This window comes from Acinonyx jubatus, chromosome C1, assembly GCF_027475565.1.
Source record: "Acinonyx jubatus isolate Ajub_Pintada_27869175 chromosome C1, VMU_Ajub_asm_v1.0, whole genome shotgun sequence".
Lineage (NCBI taxonomy): Eukaryota > Metazoa > Chordata > Mammalia > Carnivora > Felidae > Acinonyx > Acinonyx jubatus.
In genome coordinates, this window is record NC_069381.1 from 185,397,813 (window position 1) to 185,408,754 (window position 10,942).

The following is a 10,942-nucleotide window of genomic DNA, read 5'->3' on the forward strand; positions in this document are numbered from 1 at the left end:
TCAACCCTAGAGCCATGTTTCCCTCTCTATATAGTTAAAAAGGAAGATGGAAAAACACAGGAACTATTTCCTATTCAAGGAAGTAAGTATCCCAAACGTGTGGTTTGTTTTTAATTGGATAAATGGAACAGATAAAAGGGGAGGTTTTCTTTTGCTTAACAACCTTTCCATAGATTGAACCAATCCATAATTTATGTAAGACATCATGGAAAATATACCTCAATTCCTAAGAAAAATATATTCAAGAAAACAAATTATTTTCTTTAAACTTAAAAAAATGTTTTTAATGTTTATTTTTGAGGGAGAGTGACAGAGCATGAGCAGAGGAGGAACAGAGAGAGAGGGAGACACAGAATCTGAAGCAGGTTCCAGGCTTTAAACTATCAGCACATAGCCTAGTGTGGGGCTTGAACTCATGAACTGTGAGGTCGTGACCTGAACCAGTTGGACACTCAACCAACTAAGCCACCCAGGTGCCCCAACAAATTATTCTCTTTAGATGTCATGTAGAACTTCAGAACTACTTGGGGTTTTTTTTGTTTTGTTTTGTTTTTTTTAATGTTTATTTAGTTTTGAGATAGAGACAGAGAGACAGAGAGACAGAGCACGTGCAGGGGAGGGGTAGAGAGAGACGGAGACACAGAATCCAAAGCAGGCTCCAGGCTCTGAGCTGTCAGCACAGAGCCTGATGCAGGGCTTGAACCCACAAACCACAAGATCATGACCTGAGGTGAAGTTGGACACTTAACCAACTGAGCTACCCAGGTGTCCCTTGGGTTTTTTAAAATAAAAATTTAGTTTTTAAAGTACAAGAAAATAAGTTTGTTAAACTTGTTTATCCATGACACTAGTGATGCCCTTTAGGAGTCATATATTCTCACATATATAAAAGTAAACATTTTCAGTAAAATTTTAAAGTAAAAACTCTTATATGTATCTCCTTAACTCCCACTGCCCTTTTTTAAATGACATTCGGAACCCCACTGTGAGCTGTTGCAATAGATATTCAGTCTTTGTTTTTTTGTTTCTCCCTACTATAAAGCAATTTTATACTCTTTTGCCAGTCATCTTGTCAATATTCTTACCAAATTACCAATAAACTTGAAATTCCAAGTTGCAGCAATTTACTTTTTTTATCTTCCAACACTCTACTAGTTTCTAGTTACTTCTTTACTTTATCTCCTCACTAGATTGTCAGCTTTTGCATCATGAAGGAAGTCTTAATTTTTTTCTGTCCCTCAAGTACTGATTTTAATTGACTAATATGCTGATACCAAAATAGCTTTGTTTTGTAATTTTTAAGAAGAATTTCATTTAACTTCTGCTAATCAGGTTTCTTTTTCTTTCTCTTTTTAAATTTATTTTCAAGTTAGTTAAGATACAATGTAGCCCTGGTTACAGAAGTAGAACCCAGTGATTTGATGGGCATTGAGGAGGGCACTTGTTGGGATGAGTACTGGGTATTGTATGTAAGCAATGAATCATGGGAATCTACCCCGAAACCAAGAGCACACTGTATACACTGTATGTTAGCTAACTTGACAATAAATTATATTTAGAAAACAACAACAACAACCAGTGATTCATCTCTTACATATGACACCCAGTGCTCATCCTGAAAAGTGCTCTCCTTAATGCCTGTCACCCACTTAACTTCCCACCCACTACCCCCCTCCATCAACCCTCAGTTTGTTCTCTGTATTTAGGAGTCTCTTACGGTTTGCCTCCGTGTTTTTATCTTATTCTTCCTTCCCTTCCCCCACGTTCATCTGTTGAGTTTCTCAAATTCCACATTTGAGTGAAATCATATGATACCTGTCTTTCTTTGACCTATTTCACTTAGCATAATAAATACCCTCCAGTTCCATCCACATTGTTGCAAGTAGCAAGATTTCATTTTTTCATCACTTAGTAGTATTCCATTGCATATATAAACCACATCTTCTTAATCCATTCATCTGTTGATGGACATTTGGGGTCTTTCCATAATTTGGCTACTGTCAATAGCACTGCTATAAACATTGGGGTGTATGTGCCCCTTCAAATGAGCATTTTTGTATTCTTTGGATAAATTACTAGTAGTGCAATTGCAGGGTCATAGGGTAGTTCTATTTTTAATTTTTTCAGGAACTTCCATACTGTTTCCCAGAGTGGCTGTACCAGTTTGCATTCCCACCAACAGTGCAAACGTGTTCCCCTTTCTCTGCATCCTCACTGATTTGTTGTTTCTTGAGTTGTTAATTTTAGCCATTCTGACTGGTGTGAAGTGGTATTTCATTGTGGTTTTGATTTGTATTTCCCTGATGATGAGTGGTTAATCGGACTTCTTAATCTGAGCTCTCTATGTGCTTGAAAGTTACTTAACTGCAAGTCATTCAGTGAAGTTATTCTGTCAGATTTGTGGCATATCTTTAGGGTTAAAACTGAACAAAATGGTAAGCACTGATAGAATGTGTGGATGTGATATATATCTGGAGAGAGAGAGGATTTAAAAATTTAAATTTTAAATAAACAAGTTCCAATATTTTCCATAAACCACTTTCAGTAAGTATGGTTTTAGAAAAAGTGAGTTAGAGTAAGTGGGTTTGGAAAACAGGCCCTTTGGTTAAATGCTTTTATCTTTTTTTTTTTTTTTTACCACAGTGTTTTGGTTTTTTTTACTCCTTACTTTTTCAGTTATGTTAATAAAACAGTAAAATCACTTATTCCTCAGGTACCAAAGCAACAAGACCGTGTACCACATTGACCACCAGGCGGCTCCCTTATTTCATGTTCTAAGAACTGGAGCTCTCCATTCTTTTCAATGTCTAGTTGTGTTTTGTTAAATCTGGTAACAATGTTTTCTTACTGAGTTTGAATAATGAACGAACAGGCCCCATAAACACTATTTAAATTAGAAGAGTCCAATGCTTTGCATTGTCAGAGAAGGTTGGGGCTACGAGGCAAAAGTCTGCAAGTTACCCCTTCTCTCAAGAACAACACAAATACCAAAGCCAGAACTTAACAAACAAGACCTTGTTACGACTTCACTTTAGTACTGCAATGAAACATAATTTACAATCCCTGCGACACTGGCAGAGGTGTCCAGAGTTGGACACCAGAGTTGGTGTCCAGGTGTTCAATCCAGAGTTGTTTGAACATTTTCATGGAATACTAGCATGTGCCAGGATTCTGTCAAAGTTTAGCAGAGTTCTATGAAGGAAGGCATTTTGTAAGCAAAGTTAGGTTTTAGATTTTTTTTAAAAATTTAATATTTATTTATTTTTGAGAGACAGAGCATGAGTAGGGGAGGGGCAGAGAGAGAGAGAAAAACAGAATCTAAAGCGGGCTCCAGGCTCTGAGCTGTCAGCACAGAGCCCGACATGGGCCTCGAACTGTGAGATCATGACCTGAGCCAAGGTCAGACACATAACCGACTGAGCCAACCAGGCACCCCTAGGTTCTAGAGTTTTTAAAAACCATTATTGACTTTGGCTTTCTCGATAATTCATTTTTTGAGAAAACAATTTCTGATTATTTTCTCCCCTTATTTTTCTCTTTGCTGATTATTTTCTACCTTAAAATTGCATTTAAATAATATTCAGAATTGTTGAACAGCCTTCAGAATTACTCTGTGTAAACTCAGGCAACAACAGATGTTGGTGAGGATGTGGAGAAAGAGGATCTCTATTGCACTGTTGGTGGGAATGCAAACTGGTGCAGCCACTCTGGAAAACAGTATGGAGGTTCCTCAAAAAATTAAAAATAGAACTACCCTATGACCCAGCAATTGCACTACTAGGTATTTATCCAAGGGATACAGGTGTGCTGTTTCAAAGGGGCACATGCACCTCAATGTTTATAGCAGCGCTATCGACAATAGCCAAAGTATGGAAAGAGCCCAAATGTCTATTGACAAATGAAAGGATAAAGATGTGGTATATACATACAATGGACGATTACTTGGCAATAAAAAAGAATGAAATTTTGCCATTTGCAACTACGTGGATAGAACTGGAGGGTATTGTGCTAAGCTAAATTAGTCAGAAAAAGATTAATATCATATGACTTTACTCATATGAGGACTTTAAGATACAAAACAGATGAACATAGGGAAGGGAAGCAAAGATAATATAAAAACAGGGACCAGAAGAAAATATTAGAGACTCTTAAATATAGAGAACAAACAGAGGGTTGCTGGAGGGGTTGTGGGAGGGGGATGGGCTAAATGGGTAAGGGGCATTAAGGAATCTACTCCTGAAATCATTGTTGTACTATATGCTAACTTGGATGTAAATTTAAAAATTAATTAATTAATTAATTAATTAAAAAAAATAATAATAAAAGAATTACTGTATATTATCATAAAAAGGAAAAAAGTATCAGTTTTTTTATTGTTATAAAATTTTTGTGTCTTTAAGTTTCCATCAAGTTTCCATTAACTTTTCCATCAAGTTTCCATACATGCCTTCAGATGTATAAGGGTGCCTAGCCAGAAGAGCATGTGATTATTTTTAAGTTTGTTGTGTTCTTTTTTTAAATATTTATTTATTTTAGAGAGCTCACAAGTGAGGGAGGGTCAGAGAGAGGAGGATAGAGGATCCGAAGCTGGCTCTGTGCTGACAGGCTGACAGCAGCGAGCCCAGTGTGGAGCTTGAACTCACAAACCGCAAGATCATGGCCTGAGAGGAAGTCAGACACTCAACCAGCTGAGCCACCCAGGTGCCTAGGAGCATGTGACTCTTGATCTAGGGATCGAGAGTTCAAGCCCCATGTTGGGTGTAGAGCTTACATTACCAAAAAAATAAAGAAAAGAAAAGAGAAGAAAAATAGAAGACTTCTGATTTATAAACTGACAGGAAGTTCCCCAATTATAATGTTTATTTATTTTTCAGAGAAAGAGACAGAGCACGAGTGGGGGAGGGGCAGAGAGAGAGGGAGACACAGGATCCGAAGCAGGCTCCAGGCTCTGAGCTGTCAGCACAGAGCCTGAGATGGGGCCTGAACCCATAATCCGTGAGATCATAACCTGAGCTGAAGTTGGACGCCCAACCGACTGAGCCACCCAGGCACCCTGGAAGTTCCCCAATTATAAGAACTTATTTGGAGGGGGGTCTGGGTGGCTCAGTTGGTTGAGCTTCGAACACTTGATCTCAGCTCAGATCTTCATCTCAGGGTCATGAGTTCAATCCGCACACTGGGCCCCTCACTGGGCATGAAGCCTACTTAAAAAAAAAAAAAAAAAGAACTTATTTGGAATTTTAGGTGGTAAATTCAGCTACTGATATCTCCTTTACTAAAGATGAAAAAATAATAGTGAAGGATGAATGAGACATTGCTACATCTAGCCTAATAAACCAAAATATCCCAAATGATGAGGGGAATGTTGAGCAATCATAGATCATAATCTGACTTGAATATGATTTCAGATTACCTATTTCAGGAATGCTAGATAATTTTCAATATTATTTTATTACCTAAATCAGAGCTATTATTTTCTCATGTTCTCAAAAGAGAAATCATTTCCCTCCATCTTCCAAACATCTGTCCTTTTAAATTTGAAGGCTGTTTCTACTATATCACATATATCAAGTCTTCCATGTGTTTCAAACAGGACCTCTTTCAACCTGAAAATTCTTAGCAACACAAAGCTAATTTGAAGAATTAAAAAATCAGAAGTACAATTCCTTTAAATCATAGATTTACTAAAATTCTAGAAATAACCTGTCCTAAAGTAGACTCTCAGCAAATTATGTTCTATCTAGATATTACTCTTAACTAGTTTAGATTTTCTGTATTATTTACATATTTAACATGTAAGAGGAGAATACTTTAATACCTATTCTCCAGGAAAGGAGTAAAATCATAATGAGCCTGGAGCTGAACTCAGCCTGTCAGCTGTGTTTTGTTTGGCCTGTATAATATAGTTTTTTAAAATATTTATTTATTTTTTGAGACAGAGAGAGTGTGTGGGGGGAAGGGTAGAGAGAGAGGGAGACTGAGGATTCAAAGCAGGATCTGTGCTAACAGCAGCAAGTCCAACGTGGGGCTCAAACTCACAAACTGTGAGATCGTGACCTGAGCCGAAGTCAAGAGTCAGATGCTTAACAGACTGAGCCACCCAGGTGCCCCTGGCCTGTATAATATTTAACATTTGATTTTATTTGAATGCCTTTGAGCTGGGACCTGGACTCTTCCAAAACCCAGCAATTCCTAATCTTTGAAAACTTTTGGTTTGTGCCCCCTGTTCCAGGAATTTCCATCTCAGGCGTTACATAGATATAAGAGCCTAGAGGAAATGCTTGCCATATGGGAATAAACTCAGGAGGAAAGGCAGCCCTGGCTAAAACTGAAGGAAGGCTGCTTGTTTGCTCTCTCCACTGGTGAGCACTTTTCTTCTTCCATAAGAAGTCAACACTTACGTCTTCATCCTTTCTCCATCTCCCTTTGAAACCTGCATATAAATATTCATGGGATAAATGACTAAATTTTTTTAAGTTTATTTATTTATTTTGAAGGGAGAGAAGGTTTGAGAGAGGGAGAGAGAGAATCCCAAGGAGGCTCTGCAGAGCCCAACATGGGGCTAGATCCCACAACCATGAGATGGTGACCTGAGCCGAAATCAAGAGTGAGACACTCAACCAAGTGAGCCACCCAGGCGCCCCACGACATAATTTTTTTTAGGCTGTGTTATTATGTCCCAATATGGCTTTCTTTAAACCAAAACCAAACTTTTACTATATAAGCATCACCATGCCAAATGGAGTAATCAGCAATCACCCCAGACTTGAACATTACTTGGTTATTTTTACAGAGGCTTTTCTTTCTTAATGCTTTCTTTTTTAACTTTGTGGGAGAGATGATCAGCAAAAGTAGAAAAGGAAGGCTACTTTTGAGAAAGGAAAAGGAGACAGAAAGAGTTTCAATTCCTCCTTTTAGAATGGTAAAACCAGAGAGAAGAGGCATCCAGATATCATTTGTTGGTCAAGCCTCTTGCTTCGTGGCAAATGGAACCAAAGATGTATGGAACTGTGTGCTTCAGGACTTCTCAGAAACTCACCTCAGTGTCCTTTACCGTCTCACCTAAAATCTTTTTGGTGGTAATTCTGGGTTATTTATTTTTTTAGTCGCTTATGTCAAAAGAAGCACTTGGTGATATGCTTTTAAATAGATAAATCTCAAAGTTAATGTAAAATCTCCCCTATAACTTTTCTTCTCTAAACTATAAAATCTCCTTCACCTTCCTGTTAGCCTTTTTCTCAAATGTCTTATTCTGAAATGCTCTCCTCATTTATTGCTAATCTTTTTCTGTTTTGTTTCCATCTAAATTGTGGGGGCCCAAATCAGACCTTTAGTACCTTCAACTTTAGTGTACAATGAATAACTTACAATTTCATTTTGGGGAAGATTAGTAATGCTACTAACCCTGCAAAACTGGCCTTTCTAGAACAAAACAAGCCAGATTCAAAAGGTGTATGTTTTAATATACAGCATACAGATGTACCTCTCTTTAACCAAATCTGCTACCTGAAAACCTGGCTTTAGAGATTATAAAGTGATTCTTTAATTAAAAGGATTTACCATCAAAACCATAATGAGATACCACCTTACACCTGTCAGAATGGCTAACATTAACAACTCAGGCAACAATAGATGTTGGCGAGGATGCAGAGAAAGAGGATCTCTTTTGCATTGTTGGTGGGAATGCAAGCTGGTGCAGCTACTCTGGAAAACAGTATGGAGGTTCCTTAAAAAACTAAAAATAGAACTACCCTACCACCCAGCAATTACACTACTAGAGATTTATCCACGGGATACAGGTGTGCTGTTTTGAAGGGACACGTGCACCCCCATGTTTATAGCAGCACTATCAACATAGCCAAAGTATGGAAAGAGCCCAAATGTCCATCGATGGATGAATGGATAAAGAAGATGTGGTATATATATACAATGGGGTATTACTCGGCAATCAAAAAGAATGAAATCTTGCCATTTGCAACTATGTGGATGGAACTTGAGCGTATTATGCTAAGTGAAATTAGTCAGAGAAAGACAAAAATCATATGACTTCACTCATATGAGGACTTTGAGAGACAAAACAAATGAACATAAGGGAAGGGAAACAAAAATAATATAAAAACAGGGAGGGGGGAAAACAGAAGAGACTCATAAATATGGAGAACAAACTGAGGTTACTGGAGGGGTTGTGGGAAGGGAGATGGGCTAAATGGGTAAGGGGCACTAAGGAATCTACTCCTGAAATCATTGTTGCACTATATGCTAACTAATTTGGATGTAAATTTTAAAAAATAAAATAAAAAAAAAACCAGTCATTTCCCCTTTCACCATACTGACTCAATGATATTCTTGAGTTCACTTCTCTCCAACAATACTTGAGTACATTCTCATTAACACAAGCCAGTGTTTTTTGAAGTGCAGGTAGCAGTCAGTCTATTAGGGAGCTGCAAAATCAATTTAGTGTTGTTGTTGTTTTTTTTTTTTTTTTTTTTTTTGATTAAAGGAGTAGAGTACTATAGAGAATAAAATAAAATAGAAAATATCTGAATGCATCACATAGTAAGGATGTATTTTAATTTGTAAAACTTTCATTTGCATTTTATATATGAATTATGAAATGTGCTTATGCATGTAGTGAGTTGGGATGTACAATGTAATTTTCACTGTGGACATATCTCAAAAATGTTGAAAGCCTCTAAATGTATCTAGCTTCGTGGTGGTTTGTTTACAAATTATTCAGTGATGGTGATAACGCTCTGGCCAATGAAATGTCAAGGGAAGTCTGGCGGGAAAGGCTGGGGTACAGGTGTGGGGTATGGGAAAAGATTCTTCACTCAAATCATGGTGCATGGTATAGCTACTGTCTTTTCTTTTATTGGATATGGTTGTATCTGTACGTGCTTTCTAGAACTGAGGTACCATCTTGGAACCACAAAGAGAGTTCATATGAGATCATGTTGAATAGAGCAAAGTGGAGGGAAGATGGAGGAAATCTAGGTCGTAGGATTATTGTTAAAATGTGATATTAAATACTTCTGGAACTATTCCAGCTCTGGACCTGTTACATGAGGTAATAAATCCCCTACTGTTTAAAAAAAAAATAAAAGGATTTACCAATACTTTTCTTTAAAATAAGCTGTCCTCTGGTACAAATAGTCATTTTATTCTTTTTTTTTTTTAATTTTTTTTAACGTTTTTATTTTTATTTATTTTTGAGACAGAGAGAGACAGAGAGTGAACAGGGGAGGGGCAGAAAGAGAGGGAGACACAGAATCTGACACAGGCTCCAGGCTCTGAGCAGTCAGCACAGAGCCCGACGCGGGGCTCAAACTCACGGACCGTGGGACCATGAGATCATGACCTGAGCCGAAGTCGGACGCTTAACCAACCGAGCTACCCAGGCGCCCCACAAATAGTCATTTTACAAACACATTTATTATGCAGATTGACATATGCTTGTATAATTTGAGAGAGTAAGAAGAAAACTGTAAATTGAAACAATATAAAAGCTGCCAACTTTATAGAAAGCAATGTCTTTATGTCATGTTATTCTACACTGCTCTTTTTCACACCTTTCTTAGAAAGTCTCCGAGCAAAAGCAAAATTTAAAGGGCTTCATTTCTATAATCCTCCAGCTTAAGTAATTGAACTCTTCAATACAGATAGTAGGTAAACAAATGAAATTAACTCTTCAATTAAAAAAGGAGAAAGCAAACCTATATAATGATCATCTCTCTTCCTTTTTCAACTTCAAAATAATTAGATTGATTTGGACTCTGATTCTTTATTTTGTAAGATTACATTTTAACTAAAATAGACAAAGCAAGAACTTCCCTTATAATTCAAACAGTTCCTTGAATTTTTCAGATAAGCTCCACCCTTGGCAGCACTGACATCTGAAAGGTATGAGCCAACACCCAAATCCCTTTTGTACTTGGGATTAGGGAACAATATTTCCGTGTATGTGTGTGTGCGCGCGCGCGCGCGCACGGTGGGGAGAGAGAGAGGAACAAGAGTCAGAGACAGGCAACAAATTAAAACTGAGAAACCAGAACCAGTTACTAGAATTCATAAAGCTCAAAGCCCAGAAAACTTTTGATCCTTAGAGCAGTGGAAAATCCATTTCACTTACCTTATTACCCAGAAGTTAGATGTGGCAAAACATGGGGGACTTACAGTCCTCTAAACATAGCAGGCCACCAGGGTAAAGGAAATAAGTGGTTTGAGAGGGCTGCCCATTTTTTTCTGCTGAAAAACACCCTCTTTCCACCTTTTCCCATGGAGGTAACTATAGGAAATTCAGTGCTTCTCTCTGTACTCACCAATTCTACACCTTTGGTAAACTCAGGAGTCTGTGTTTTCCAAAGTGGGTCATTTACTGCACAGAATTTATGGATTATTTTTAAATTGTTGCTTTATGACTATGGTCTAAGTCAACCCTTGACTTCAATGTCATATTTTATCCCAATATGGCTTTCTTTAAACCAAAACCAAACTTTTACTCTATAAGCATCACCATGCAAAATGGAGTAATCAACAATCACCCCAGACTTGAACACTGTTTAATTGTTTTTGAAATTTGAAATAAATGCATTTGTCTAGTCTTTCATCTTCTGTAAGGAGATACCAGCTAGAAATAAAATCATGTCTTTAGTTAGTAAGTAGGCAAATTATTTTGGAAAGAGATTAAATCCTTACATATTAGTTACTTTTAAAATTGACTAATTCAGGGGCGCCTGGGTGGTTCAGTTGTTTGAGTGTCAACTTTGGCTCAGGTCATGATCTCACGGTTCATGGGTTCAAGCCCCATGTGGGGCCCGGTGCTGACAGCTCAGAGCCTGGAGTCTGTTAAGATTCTGTGTCTCCCTCTCCCTCTACTCTTCCTCCACTCGTGCTCTGTCTCTGTCTCTCAAAAATAAATACACATTAAAAAAATAAATAAAAA